General features: G+C 37.6%; 2 long non-coding RNA genes across 3 annotated transcripts; one reads left to right on the forward strand and one right to left on the reverse strand.

Annotated features, from left to right (window-relative positions):
* Window positions 1-1217: 1217 nt before the first annotated feature.
* On the forward strand, window positions 1218-12040 carry LOC137098908 (uncharacterized). The gene is made up of 3 exons (XR_010910666.1): window positions 1218-1381; window positions 3716-3925; window positions 9368-12040. It is a non-coding gene; the product is annotated as an uncharacterized lncRNA (long non-coding RNA).
* On the reverse strand, window positions 3827-7684 carry LOC137098907 (uncharacterized). 2 transcript variants are annotated; one of them, XR_010910665.1, is made up of 4 exons: window positions 6297-7684; window positions 6048-6177; window positions 5418-5524; window positions 3827-3959 (listed from the first exon to the last, which is right to left on the reverse strand). It is a non-coding gene; the product is annotated as an uncharacterized lncRNA (long non-coding RNA). The 2 variants fall into 2 exon arrangements; XR_010910664.1 differs by having other exon boundaries at window positions 5994-6177.
* Window positions 12041-16209: the final 4169 nt, after the last annotated feature.

The following is a 16209-nucleotide window of genomic DNA, read 5'->3' on the forward strand; positions in this document are numbered from 1 at the left end:
CATCATTTACATCCAGCAGAAGGGCAGACTCCACAGTTTGGCGTGTGTTTTCATGCACTACTTTCAGAATGAGGCCACTTTACATAACAAAAATAGAAACAATTAAAATCTGCAAACAACCCAAAGCATGTTCTCTCTTTTCTTCTTGTGTTTGCAACTAATGTCACCATAGCAATGGACAAATTCAGTCAGACACAATCCCTTGAAATACAAATGTTCAGAAAGAAACCTAAAGCCATATGCAACCACGATGATCAAAGAACAAGTGCAAGGGCAGCTTAAGTCTGGAATTAAAATATTAGGTTAACAGGGTGGATCTTTACACTGAGGGAGTGTCTTGTGTAAACTAAAAGAGGACATTATACGAACATTCATAAATATGTTTATTTATATTCTTTTGTTTGACATTAGTTTGCTCCACACCCTGGATTATTAAAGACCTCAATGGATCTTCAGGCTCATCTGTTTGTTCTGCCAGTCAGATGTCAATGCGTTCACATCAGCATTCAAATGGACACCCCAGATACGCATTATGATCATATTATGATATACCTCATAGCATCTGAAAAACTAAAAGACCTGCAGAGTTTTTTGTTTAATCAGAGACCTCATTACTTCCGGCCACATCCAGATGACAAATGTTATGATTATTCTTTTCATTAATGCCTAGATTATCTCTTATGTCCAGAAAAACCAAAGCACGCTTTTTATAGCTCCACAGTGTTCAGTGTAAAACTGCTATACACAAAACCGCCAAAATATCAAGAGAAAGAGATTATGCATTATATGAATCACGCTGGTTTTGAGTGAGCTTTGCTTCTTTCCCTGTTACAATTAGGCCTGTGTGCCAGTATGACTGACCAATAATCTACAAGCTTCATCTCTCTCTGAAGCAGTTGTGTGAGGCCATGCTTTGCTGCCTTCATTCTCATTTTACACACAGGCTACTTGTTACTTGCAATATCATCAATAGCTTATACTGACTGAGAACCTAAATTTGGATATTTTAAAAGCCCAGGTCCTGTATAAGGTCCGGATACTAATAATGTATTAACTAGGTAAAAGAAACCATTATTTAAAGCTACCTATGAAAAAAACTGTTAGCAGGGCTTCGCCTGCCCTAATCGTGCTCAACTTGTTTTGCCTGTCTGAAGGCCTTCAGGCTTCATTCGTGCAGGCAGGAAAAAAAAAAACCAAAAATCTCTGTGATGGGATCCCCTTCAGGTTAAGTGCGCTTAGATAATATCGCTGTTACTACGTCTACAGGACCTGTTTGGGTTATTTTGAAATGAGAGAAAAGAAGACTGAGGGAAAAAAAAAACCCTTACAGCATAGACAACAAAAGGCCCTGCGTGCAAATGGGAGCAGGAACTCCCTTTAGGTGAGTGCCTGTAAAACTTTGGCTTTGCACGAAACAAACACAGATTTACCAGCACACACCCTATTTACACCTACACAGATAGAAGTCAATAAGAGGACAAATGCCTTCCTGTCAAGATGATTTAATGTACTGTGGATCCAGGATAATAATAATCGTCGTCGTCTTGTTTATTGTTAGTATTTCGTTGACATATTATATATATCTGTTGCTTTTGTTACCAGGGTTGTCTTTCCTAATTTGATTGCACTGTCTCGGTAAAACACCAAAAGGCAAAGTAGCAGTGAAAAATGTTTACTCTCATGCCTTTAAATACAGAGCAGCAACCCTTCCAGTGTGTGTTTGTGCTTGTTTACAAAAGCAGCTTTTTGTCTGTGATCACAGCATAACTTTGTAATCCTTGTTTCCTACCGACCAAGCTGCATTTTGGATCTAAATGAATGAGGCTATTTAGATGTTTTGTGCTTAAAGTGAAATAAAAGCGGGGTCTGTTTTCCGTGTGGTCTCTGGTAGAGTTCATAAACATATCTCACAGGTGGTCTAAGTGTGTATGTAAATGTGTCTGTGCATGTGTTTGTGTCTGTCTCTTTGTGATTGGTGGTTAAAGCATTTTAAACTGCGTATGTGTGTGTGTGTGTGTGTGTTTAAGAGAAAAGACAGAAAGCCGGCACTTGCATGGAGGATGGCCAAGCCCGAATGGATGGCGACACACTGCACAGAGCCAAATGCAATTTGACAGCTGAGCTTAATGATATTTATTTCCAAGCCACACGCCTCCAGACCTGTTCTGAATCAGTTTTCTCAGCTGGACCTGAGCTCAGCACAGTGCTCCAAGCCTCGTGCGAGTTGACTTATAATGTGCATGAATGCAGGAATGTTTACAGCATGTTTGATGAGTGTGTGCAAGAAGAATGTGTGTGTGGATGCACACTCATTTTGGTCCACTGACTCCTACTGACAACAGTAAAGTATATTTTATGACATTTTGGAGAAACAACAAACTCTCAAAAAGGCGAATTAGCCTGCTCCTACCTGCTATTCTGAGTCCACACATCACTGGATCTTTGGCCCAGCACAGAGCTGCATCAGATCAATGCTGAGCTCAGTGTTAGCACAAGCTTAAACTATCTGTTACACTGAAGAGCTAGGGATGGCAATGATGGCTGCTTGGCCCATCCACTACTTTGGCCCAGATTGAAATATCATACATAACAGCTATTGAAGGAGTTGCCAGATTGTATCATTGTTCCCTGATCTTGTGAATGTAGTTATTGTCTAACATTTGTTATGGTTCCACCGTGAGTAATATTTTGATTTTATAATTGCCCTAAAATCTGTTCAGGGGATTGACACAAACGCTTGTTCTGACACTTATGGCCCCAGAGGGTTTGGAGCCCTGACTTTTCACGTTGTCATGAAATAATTACATGATTAAATTTCTCATTAAATTTGAAACACTGATGGACAATGTATCCCATTATCCTCTCACAATGTAGTATTCATGTTATCTTCCAGATCCCAGTGCCGCCATAAGGGCCAAATTCTGGTTTATGACTAAATGCCTGTGAAACTAATAACATCCCCATCAGTTATATTGACCTAATTCAAAGAAAAGTTGCGTTTGATATATATGTCATTTAGTCATAACCTTTCAGATATGTTCTCTCTATTTTAAAACTTCCATGTCTGTGGCATTATTGTTGAGATTTGTATACTAAAAATCATTGACAGACTCTTCAAAGATTGATCTGGTATATGGTGCATAATAGCACCATTATTTCACAGTCTTACAACATTTTACAATCTCAATTTCGAAGGGGAAGTTATTATACACTGTAGTTAACTATTAGTTCATGCCATTCTATTTAAAACAACCCACTCTGGGTGTGGGGGTGTACTTAGGCAATACTGTGATGGTGTAATGTACATTTTATGGTTTTACAAGGTTGATGTTTATTTTGGTACCATCTCATGCAGAATGCAGAATTAATAGCACCAGGTTGACCTACATCATTTGTAATGATTATAATGCAGTGCAATGCAGTTACTGTTACCATGTTACTTCTTGAAAATTACAAAATGTCACCACATTTCATTTTATGTTGTTTGTTACCTCACTGATTTTCATAGAGTCGGTAGAATTATTTTATGGCACATTACGCATTTTTTATTGCAGAGAAATAAAGTGTTACAAGATTGGATCATGTCAACTGGACTTCTTAAAGTCTTAAAGTCTACTTAAAATAAAGTGGCTATTTCTTCCAGAGCAGGTCATCTGTCTTCTGTGTCAAGATTTGTACATTATCATCCTCAAACGAGTGTCCTATATCCTTGTAGGTACACTGCTGATTCTGGTCCTGGGGTGTCGTTTCTCCTGTGCTGGGCCATCCTCATTTCTCTAATGTAGAGCTTCAAGCACTCTTCACCGCACTGGATTTCATACACCATGTTGCTCCTCTTGTGTTTTGGTGTTTGGTCTTGGTGGATCAAAACCCTGTGGTCCATGGGCGACTGCCAACTGAGCTACAGCTGCCGAGTCCAGTTGACGTAAGTCAATCTTCAGATAACCAAAGCTGGATGACTGAGGATTTTCACAGACATAAAGTGTTACTGTGTTGCTCACATTTATAAAAAAAAACAAACAAACAACCATAATTTCCAAATGTTATATTGGCCTTAGAAATTCAAATGAATGGTACCTTTCAACAATCACACGGCCAACAGTTTGAAATCCACGTAAGGGCTCTGATCTGCTTAAGTAGACTTTTTGTTCAGAAATTTGTATGACGGAGTGAGTAAAAGGAGACACAGTCAGTTTAGCATTTTTTAGACTTGAACATCTGTTTACACTTTTACTTACTAGTCTTAGCACTTTGAGATTTGTTAACAAATGTCAAGTGCTTTTAAATAAAACCAATTATTATTATAAGTAGTAGTAGTTTTCAAAACCAACTGGCCCTTGTTAGTCAGTGAAAGAATCTCCCACAACCTTCTTCTTATAATCTTTTGAAAATCGTCAGACAGCAGACGTCACTGTAGATTTTTGAATGTTACTAGTCCAGATGTCTCATACGTTTTTAAACGTAAAGTTAGAATCTTAAATCTAAAATCTTACAGACAGTGTTGTCAATTATAAAATATAAGTTTTTCATAGCCTAGTATTCTAATAAATTTATGGTGTTTTGTTTTTTTTTGTTCTTTTTGTTTTTGAATAGCCGGACATGACTCACGTCTAAAAACAGCATACCTGTGCTTACCAAGAAATGAATTCTTTCAGAGCCAGACATTTTTACTCCTAAGCAAAGCAAATGTGTTTCTTGGTGTGTGGTATGTCTACAACGAGGAGAATGTAAACTGTAACGTGATCGTCTTTTGTAATCTTCAGTTTAGAGATCTAAGACAGATTAATGCAGCATTCATAATGTCTGAAGTCATCAGCAGTTATTGCTCACCTATTTTCTAATTATTAACTAGCTCAGTTTTATAGTAGCTATGCTGCTGCTGAAGCCTGTTTTTGTTTCCCTGTATTTCACCAGTTGTTGAAGGCTATCTTACGTAAAGCCATTAGGCCATGTGCCCAGCAAGGCTTTCAAAGAATATTGCAAGGACAAACTTGCACAATCATCCAATCAGCCCATGCCAGTAAAGTGCGTGAGAGACTCTGCGCCACCCTATTTATGAATCATTCTTCATCTATCCGATCAGTAACATCAGATAAAGCAACATAAATCAGTTGTCTATATAAACATTCCTGATTATGACTTGCGAACATGAGTGATAGAACACGAGCCAAATCTATGTATGATTCATGTGTGGTAAGGTTTGAACCAGACGATAGAATAATTAAATTTACACCTGAGATCTGGTGAGTTGGAACACAACCAAAGTAAAGAGAATATGGCATGAAGAAGTCTTCTTCCCCCCCAAAAAAAACCCTTCTCCTAAAGGTGGAAACTCACCAACATTTAAATTGATTCCTTTTTGTATCATTATATAACTTTAATAAAATCACCATTTTTTTAAAAAGAAATGTTACAACCCTTAAATTTCAGGTGAACGTTTGGTTGATTGTTTACATCCAATCCAGGCAGACTGTACCATCAGGCAAAGTAGGCCATTGCACCGGGCTCACGGCTTGCAGGGGTCCTAAAAAAAAGAAAATGTACTATCATACAGTACATACTGTGCAAAAATACATACACAACTTAAAATGCTACCTGTTTTTAATGGAGAAACCTTGTTCAGTGACTCAATCAGGTCACTATGAGAACAAAGACTTTTGTAGAAGAGTTAGTTTTAGTTTCCTCTAAAAGGGTGTGTTAAACTAAAGACAAATGCAAAACAGAAACATCTTTACTTGTGGTCTCAGGCTTTTGCATACTGAAAACACATAGAAAGTTAAAATAAAATAAAAAAAAACACCTAGTAATGCTCAATTAATTCATGAAGATCAGAAGCCAAATAAAGGTTTGGAAAGGGCATCCATACACAGTGACTTGCATGGCAACAGAGAGTAGGAAATTTAAATTCCTTAGTAATTTGACAGAGGCAGTTTTAGGCTATAAAAAGCTGAGAAACATTATTGTTTGGCTGAAGTGTATTTAAGAGACCAAACCTATTTTCAGTGTGTAATCTTCAGTGAGAATCACAGCCCACTGCCATGACTCACCAGCTGTTGTTGCCTAACAGGGAAGTTTCAGGTTCAAGAAACTCTTCACGAGTGGGTATACCTCAGGAAACTGGCAGCGGGACAACTTGTGAAAGGATGTTTTCTTTCCTACACCCTGTGTTTGTCAGGTCTGAGGAGGGAAGATGGGTTATGATGAGGTCGATTGAGAGCTTAGGTAAATTGTGATTTCTATTTTAGTCTCTTTGAAGGACATGAATGTCTATCCTTTGTCCGATTTCTGTCTCTTACCTTTGACCCAGACTGTGACATCAGAGTAGAACAGGCAGACAGATCCATGGGACAAGAAAGGAAATCCCACTTCTGTGATGCACAGTTCCATTGTACTATCTTTGTATCTTGATCCGCGTCCAATTTTTGGCAAAAATGAATGAAATGTACACAACGTTAAACATACTCCAAGCATGAAAAATACTCGGTAAAGTTGTCAGTCAAGCAACTGAACAGCAAACAGTAAAGATGTACTTTAAAACGGGACAGTGCCTGGCACCTAATGATGATCTGGGAACTCCATTAACAAGCCTGAACTTAGACTCTGCCTGTATATAAACACAATGGATGGCCCAAGTTAGAGAGTCAGGCATGATGAAAGCATTTCCCATCCGCTGACCTCTTGTCATTCTAAGCTCGCCGTGTCATGGAGCAAGAAAAAAAAAAGTGGGGGGGGAGGAGAAAGAAAAAGCCTTTGTAACTTTATCCTCAGTCAGCATCAAACAACTACTACCAACAAAACAACAATGTGGGGCACAGAGACAGTCAAAACACCATCCGTAATACCATGTTGCTTAAACTGTAGAAAGAAACATTGGAGACTGACATTTTGTACATTTTCTGCGTCGGACACAAATTTCTATTCACAAATGATGAATGATTTGTAATGTGATCCCACCGTGTGGATTTGCAGATGATTGAACTGCAAATGAACTTAAGTTTGGGGAAAATCAAGAGCTACTGTAACATCCTCGACAGTACAAAAATGTTGATCTCTTAAACACTGGAGAGAACAAATAATTAACACCGTCTATCGAGTTACAAGAGAGCTAGAAAGTAAAACCCTTGGAATAGTTGACATTCTTTGCAGCACAGGTGCAAACTGTACAACTATAGTTACGCAGCAGCCGTAAGTAAAAACCATCGGGCTCTAAAGGATTTCTTTCCTCGCATAGCTTGTACCAAGTTTACTGCTTTTCTTTTGTTAACCGTTTTTTTTTAAACGCCCATGTGTTGCGAATCACAGTGTACGCACTTGCAAGTCCATAAGTAAAGGAGATGAGCCAGTAAATGATTACAGTGGAAAGAACGAGCGAGCACTCCCCGAATATAGGAGCTTATGATGTCCATTCACAATAACCATAAACAAAGCATGACTCATCGTGACACATGAGGTCAACTTTAGAAAAACATTTTCCAAATCCTCGTTGCCTTCACTCCGTAAGCAAGCCATTCAGATGTAATGGGAAAGGGTGGCATTTTGAGAAAAAAAGAACAGAACAATGAGAGCAGATGCTGTTTTTAAGCCGCTATTGCATAACAACCTGTCGTATTATATGTCTGCACATTCTTACCTCTGTTGTGGCACTTTGACCATTATTATCAGTGTCCTTAAATGACAAAACACACTGCCAGTATTCCCAGGGAAAGAAAAAACACCTTTAAAGTTAATAACTGATTAACCATTGCTGTCTTAAGACAGCAGCTGCGTGAAAAAGCTATATCCCCTGGTAAAAGACAGAACTATTTAAAAATATATATATATATTTAAAAAGTGTGTGTTCAGCTTTCAGATGCAGGCCTATATAGAGCTTTGTGTAAGAGGCAAGAAACATTTGAAGGACCTGGTGCGACAGTTTGCAAGAGTTCTGTCTGAACGTTCAGACAAATTTCACAGCTGGTATTATTGCATACAAAGTTAGTGGGCAGACATTTGGGCACAGTGAAGAATACACTGCAGGAATTGAACATTGTTTATCTTCAGCAAATTTCCACTTTATGAATCTGGTTTGTTAAGCGGAGCTTTAAGATGTGTTGACATGCACATGCAAAGTGGAAGATGGAAAGAAGGAGAAATTGAGAAAAAGAAAATGGCAAAAATATTACTAAAAGTATGACAGTTTAGAGATCGTGTTCCTGATTCAGCTTGAATCTATTCTGCAATGACGGATGTGCATACATACAGTTTCCGTTCGCAATGAAGTCTCCATTTTGGGTGCGCTCGATTGCAATTTTATCAACATCGGTCAATGTTATTCAGTCATTCCATCTGACTGATTATGCTTATTGCAGCACTGGGCATAATTGTATTAAAGTCCTTGTGGTTTGATAATTATGGTGTCATCATCAATAGATGCAGTGAACAAAACTATGAACGTAAGTTATGATAAGTCTCAATTATCCATTAAAAAGTAGCAGTAAAAACAAGTTCAGCAATAACTGGTGTGGAAATCTCGAATGTATAAACAAGATACGAAGCATAAAACAGGTCAGACTTTTTTTATCATTAAAATGATGCTTATAATTGTAGTGTTGCTCCCTGTGATGAAAATGATTCATGGAAACTTTAATCACTGCTTTACATGTGCAGTGAATGATGTTTTCTTACTGGTTTTAACCTGAATCCAACACATAAATTGTTGAACACATGCTGCTAAGCAACTACTGCTAGGTCAACTTAAGATCCATTAAGATAACTGTATTTATGAACAACTCCTCATTATAATTTGGGCAAATGCTGACAGCATTACACACACACACACAGTTTGTTGCATGCAAAATAGTATTTGGCATGTTACTGTCACACGTTTTATTTGTGTTATGTTCAAGGTGAAAATATGTAGATCATACATAAAGTCTACATATGAGTTAGGAAAATGAAACCTGTCTAGCACCTGACATGGTCTCAGTGGTGACAGGGAAATAGCTCCACAATAAAAGCCGCATTACTGTACTTGAACCAAAGCTGTCAGTTGGGGTGAGGCACATATCTTAACAATCTAAAGAGAAGCAGTGAGGCACACATCCACAAACAGCCCTGAAATTCTTCGGTGTTATTCTTCTGGGGATTTTGAAGCGTACTTAACAACCCTACTGATGAGTAAGACACATAGTAATGACACAAACAGTGCCTATAGTAAACAATACTGACTAATGTCTCTATGGAAGAGAATTCTATGTTTTGGGATTGGTGTTGACAGGGGTGACTCCCATCTGGCACGCGATGCAGGCTGAAAGACATAAACAAACCAGTGTCTGACTCTGCTGGAGGCTCACAAGTTCATTTTCATCATGCAGGACTTTCTCACCAGGTGCAGATGGAGACTGGTCCCAAGTGTGGCCCAACTGAAGCTACGGATGATTGACGCTGTCTCTTAAACGAGATAGGATTTCTGTGTGGATATTTTCCGTATGTTAAAAGAAAGATGTGATGTTTATACTAAGTTTTGCAAGACAGAAATATAACATAAAAACATATTTCTGATACATTCTAAGAAAAGATTGAGTTAAAGTTACCACTCACGCCTATATTACCAAATGCAAATGGAGACATCTGATTCAGACATTGTGTGTTTGTTTTTTTAATCCATGAAAGTTCCCCAACATTAATCACATCTATTAATGATACTGTGATGATGAAGTTCCTGTTGTGTTACAGAAGTTCTAAAGTTGTTTCCTAAACCTAAACAAGTCATTTCTGTGCTTAAACTTACCAAGTTGTCCATCCAAATGAGGATCATTTAGGTTTTTTCTTCCAGAGTTTTATGAATTCAATGACCGTGATTATTGTGAGAAAGGGACACGCAATCAATTCATTCCAAATAGTTTGTTATGTCCATAATCTTAGAAATTCAAATGATTCATGAACAGTATGTGTGAGTTCACCTGCTGTACGACAGATAAGAAAATGCAACAAACAACTTTTCAGATCAGCTTTCTGATGCAGTATTGTATTACAGAGTATTGTTGTGTTTTATGATGCATTAGATTAGCTAGTGAAGCTCTATTAGCTCCATTAATATTTACAACACTGTGAAGAACAGTTTATCTTATCTACCAAAAATAAGGGGGCATAATTACACAGAAAGAATACTGATACAGGTACAGTACTTTGTAATATGATCACAATTTGTTCATGATCAGATAAAAAAAATACCAAGTGTGTGTGTGTGAGTGTGTATATGTGTCTTGTTAACTGTTTTCACAGCTGAGAGCAGCAGAGAGGCCTTTTCACACCCCCTCACAGCTGCGTCTTGCTCAGTCACGCTATAGAGGCTCAGCAGTCGTCTCCACCTCTAACTACAGGGCCCTCTAGAGTTAAAGTCACAAACAGTCTCACTTTCAGAAAAAGAATTTACCAGATGGTAAAAAAACAAAAATGTCAGCATGTTTGACCAAATCTTCCACAATGAGGTTGAGGTGGTATCATCCCGCAAAGCGTTGTGCATGTGAACTGCACCCAAATGAATTAAATAGAAGTTAAATCAAGTTGTTTTTACAAACATTATCATGTTTGCGTACTTTTGGGGAAAAAAGTTACTAAAATTCTAACATTGTCTTGCTTAAGTCGCTGAAAGTCCTGGTTCAGAACTAAAACATGATTTGATTTATTGAATTCATGAGAATAAAACTTTAACTAACTTTAACAGATGTAAGGTCAGCTGATGGTTTTTATCAGGGGTTTTCAGTTCCCCCTGGTCTGCTTGTTTTACAACCATCTCAGCTGATTACTATCCCCACTATCCCACTATTCCAATGCTGATGACCTGGATCAGGTGGGTTAAGTCAGTCAGAAGCTAGAAGATACCAGTTCACTTTTGCTTCCCCAACTCTACCCTCATCTAAAATGGTAAAGTGGAGCATGCAGAAGAGAGCAATGATGTAACATTTGTTCACACATTAACAGAACTGTTATCACAAGGGAAGCTGATGTGTGTTGCCACTGACACCTGGAACAGAAGTAAAGCTAGACATTTGTTAGAAAACTGTTTTCTCTAAGGAGGTGGCATGAAATTTCAAGTGGCGGCTGCCTCGTAATTCCCAATGCAGCCAAAACGCTGCGTTTGAAAACGTCATAAAATCTAAAACTACTTTGATACTTTGCCTACAAACAAACCCATCAACAATTCCGCCCTAGTGTGCAGAGCCGGATAAGTTATTGCTGTTCTAATCATATGGATGTATTCAATGCAAAAGTGACGCTCCTACTTGTTACACACGTATCTGATAATGTGATTAGATATGATCCCTATTTCCTGGTTTAACCCAAATGTACTATTGTCCCTACATTGCTGCATTAGCCACATGATAAATGATTAATAATGAGCAAATTATCATTTTGTTGAGCATGCAGCTGTTTATTTTGTCAGATTAGGAAAGGCAGCAGAAGAGAATAAGAGGAGAGATGTTGCACAGACACTTAGCCTAGTTTAAAATGCCAAATAATGAATTATAATATTGGAAAGCAAGCAAGTTTTTTTTTTTCATCTCTGCTCAGCGTTAAAGAGAAAAATGTCTTTGAATTTGACATATTTGATATTCGAAGACAGGATTTGCAGAACTTTCCAGACCAGATATTTATGGAGTAATGCCACTTGGAACAGACCATTGCCAGACCACAGAAAAATCCTGAGACGAAAGTCAACAGTCAAAAGTGGATAATTACAAGAAAGTGTACATAGGGTTCTCAATTACACGTTTTACTTTGATGATTTGAAATCACCAGCAGGATCTCAATCATGTTCTTAGCAGATGAAGAAAAGCAGGAAGCGAACATAGTTTAAATTGAAATTAACTGTAATTACCAATTACATGCTTCCTTTTAGAATCAGGCTGTGTTAATTACATATTTACAGTACCTCTTACATAACTCAGGGACTCTTTGTAGAATAAGGCCGATGACCAGTTAATAGTGTATTTACTTTTCCGGGCAAAGTCGTAACAAGCATTATAATAGTTTTATTATTGGTGAATGCAGTACTGTAGTGACATAACGTTAGGTGAAAAAAATAACCAGGAGCAATGAAAATATTAGATTAATGGCTGTATTTACTGAGATTTACAATTATCTTTGCTCTGCAGTTGTTTTGTTATGGAAATGAAGGCATTTGGAGAACTAGGTCAATAGCTCTGAAAATATACTTTTTCAGGAGGAACCGTAATGACCAAATGTTTTTAGTGACTGCTGAAGGAAAGCGGAATATTAGGCTGCTTGTCAATGGAATGGACCCAGTTTGTACTCCTCAATGTGCATGTTGGTCTGTATTCTTGCCATATTTCAAGGTAGTTTTCTTGTTCTTAATCTAGGTTTTTGTAATTAAATCCGACCCAGAGCCAGCCAAACACACCCAAAAGCATCCCCACTGTGTTTATTTGACCAGGTTTTTTTAAATAACTGTCTCTGAGATATCTGTCTCAGTCCCAGGACACGGGAGCTAAATGGAATTTTATTCTTACAACAATAAACAAAAGGCATTTATATGTTCAATAACCGCATCTCATTGGACACATTTGGCGAGCGGTTGTCCACCCATCTTGGAGTTGTTGGTTCAATCCCCCGGCTCCTCCGGTCACATGTCGAAGTGTCCTTGAGCCCAAACTTAGTTGCTCCTGGTGAGTGTTGGCCAGCTGCAGCTGGTGTGTGACTGTGAGTGTGAATGGGTGCAGTGTAAAGTGCTTTGAGTGCCAACAGGCAGAAAAGAGCTGTATAAGTGCAGATCATTAACCATTGCTATTTAGATTGTCTCACAAGTTCGTCACAACCCTAAAACCAATCTACTCGGTAATAAAGCAGGCAGTTAAAGTACTTGATAATAAAACCATTATGACGTCATCATTGTATGGCTTTTTAAGCAAACATGTCCTTTTAATTTGGGACACCATTTTAAAACATACAAATGTCAGCGTAGTTATTAGAACTCGATGGTCTGACTCTGAGTTCTTCACACAGAGTAGTAGACTGACAAGATCGGCCGCAGCTGCTAATTGTGTTATTCCGATGAGGAAAAGTTAATTTAGCCAGTCAAATTTCTCAATTGGAGCTGCTAATTTCTGGAAAACATACCATCACACATTTGAATTTTGGATACAAATGGATCCTTCAAATATGCACTTCAAACATGGTTAAAGGATAATCAGGTTGGCGAACATAACTCTTAGCTCCCCCAACTCACAGTAGTTTTTCTGTTCATCATCTATTGTCATGTACAAATACATGTTTTATGTTGACTCTTATCCTTTCTGTGCTCGTGTTATTTGTCATTAATTGGTCTGGGGATTGCGTTTACTGTTCTGTTTGTACTAATACTGTTAAGTGTTTGTTAATTATGTGTTGTTATGTTGTGTCTTATTTTGTGTCATTATTGTGTTTTACTTGGCATTTAACACCCTGCCCTGTGAGGTCAGTTGCAAATTAGCTGAGCAGCTAAAACTGGTGTATTTACAGAAATGTTGATTAATATGCATCGTAAAGTAAATAGATTGAAACAGAGTAACTTGACAAAAGCGTGCCGTCTCCTGAAAATGTCTGTTTTAGTTCAAACCCATGTCAGCTTTACATTTATTACTGAATAATGCATTTTGGAGCCGCATTGATAAGTTGCAATGTTTTAAGCACTGAAAAAAAAAAAGGCTTGTGAGTGAGTAAAGGTACAACTCAAAACTGATAAAGAGACTTCAGGTATAATGTAGGTTTTGGCAGAGTTGGTAACATGAATAGAGCATTTGAACAATGACTCCATGTTGCAATATTTGGAAAATATAGAGAAACAGTGTAAATTAGTTGGCAACGTTGTGTCTGACAACCCAATCTATAGTAAGTGACATGAGCTAAAGGAAGGCAATGGTGTAGCCAGGGGGACTGTCACCATACATGTTTTTATTTCAGCAAAAGTAAAATATTATTTGGCTCTGTGGAAGTGATTTGAGCTGGTCATCAGATTTGCCTCTTAACGCAGTAATATGTGCAGTAGTGGCATCAGTAGCAGAAAGGCCAACAAGTTCAAAGGTGGCCCTGTGCAAATGTGTTTGAAACTCTTAACCTAGTGTTAGGTGGTGCTGTTAATAACGATATACATATCAAATTAATGACAAGGGAAAATCGAATGTTTTTCCTATTAGTAAATAACACTACTTGGACGACCCCAAAATAAATCCCTGGCAATGTCCCTGAAGAAAGGAGTGTCTGTGTGGCACTTGTAGTGAGCAGATAAGCTTTGTTTGTGCCACAGCAAGTCAGACACAGAGTGGGAGGATCAAAGGTCTGATGCTGGTCAAAGTGGAAGCAGAGAGAACAAATAAAATCAAATAAATTCCAGGTTGTGTAAGAAAACAAAAATGACTCAAAATCACATTTGTAACATCTTAAATAATTACTATCAACATACTATGTGTCTCATTTGATGTGTTTGGAGAAGGATTATTTCCAATGGAGATCATTTCCCATAAGCTCGTACCACTCTGAGTCAAAACTTCAAGGCTTGACTGAAGAATCTGGTCCAAGAAACAGCTGCAGCAAATCCAGACCACGGACAGAAAAACAGGACCGAACACTGTGGGTGCTTTTTGACGGCAGACGTTATAGCTAAAACCCTGGGGGGGGGAAAAATTATTTATAGGGCAACGTTGATGGGTTTTATGGACATGGATGAAATCATTTAATGATGCCACAAGCCCCTGTGCTGGAGCTTTAGTTTTTCAGATGCTGAAAATACACATCTTAACAGCCAGAGACGTGGTGCGAGAACTTTTGTCTAAAATGGACCAAAAAAATGTATATTGTGATAAGTTAATGAAGTTAAAGCAATGGAGACTATCCCACACATACACACACACACACACACACACACACACATACACACGCAAAGGACTTTACACTCACTTGTACTCACAAACATTGCCTAACATCTGTTGGGACTGATCTATTCTGCTCAGAAATAAAACTAGTGTCCCCTTCACTTGTAGGCATGATGTCAAGGTCACTCTTTCAGTCAGTGAGCTCCTAATAAACTGTAAACCCAACCTTACTTTAAAAATGGTTACATAAGTGTGTTTGACTCTGCCCCCTGCTGGGTGAACAATAGAGGAGTGTTCAGAGAGGCTCAGGTGGAATTTGTCCAATTTAATGTACAAACCGATTTTAAAATGTAGCATTAACACTAACACCAACACATACTGCTGGTCAATAACATCAATAGCAGGCCACCATTTATTGTTGTTACATATATCATGAACTACAGAAAAAAAATCATATGTGACAGTTGGGAAAGTCTATATTTGTGCAAATAATGCATTTATTTCTACTATTTGTTTTTGTTTTGAATTGTTTGTAAAGACACTTTACAGTTGGCCGGTGCCAACTTATGTGAGGAGTTTTGAAAGATGATGTAGAGAATTTATAAGAATAAATTATTGTATTTGGCAGTTGTGCTGTTTTATTTATCAATCTTCAAAATAAAACAATAAAATTAAACATGCAACAGAAAAGATTTTTTGCATGTTCAACTATGACAAGTTTTCATTACATGTGATTATTGAATTTTTTTATTTTAAAAACCTCAATATACTAGCAACTATATGTAAATAATGGAAAAATCACCTATTCGCAAATGAGTAGAAAATGTTAAGAAAACCTTAAAGAATTATTAATTATCCAGAGCATGTACAGTGGCTGCTATGGAGCATAATCATCTTCAACAATATTTTTGGTTATCTCGTCCACGTTGCACTACTTAATCCCATAATATGAAAGTATTTACTCCCTTTTAAAATCCAACTTGAATTAGGACAGTATCAAGAAAAGTTGTGATCATTACGTTAAATCATTTGGGAACATTAATTCATACAGTTTGGAGCGTTTTCATTCGGGGGAAAAATAAACTGTGTCCATATTAATTTATTAATTTAGTACAGATAGAAACCTATATATATATATATATATATATATATATATATATATATAAACATTTTTGTTTTAATTGCTTTGAAATGGTTTGCTGTGATTTTTCTTTCCTTAAGATTAATGGCAATTTACCTACTATTAGTGGTCTGGCTACTAAAGTAACATAAATCCAGTTTTGGGCCATTATACTGCATATTTTCATAGCATTCTGCGATGAGACAAAGCCAAATATGGATGATTGGATGCTGCTACTTT

This window comes from Channa argus, chromosome 14 (genome assembly GCF_033026475.1).
Source record: "Channa argus isolate prfri chromosome 14, Channa argus male v1.0, whole genome shotgun sequence".
In the NCBI taxonomy this organism is placed as follows: Eukaryota; Metazoa; Chordata; class Actinopteri; order Anabantiformes; family Channidae; genus Channa; species Channa argus.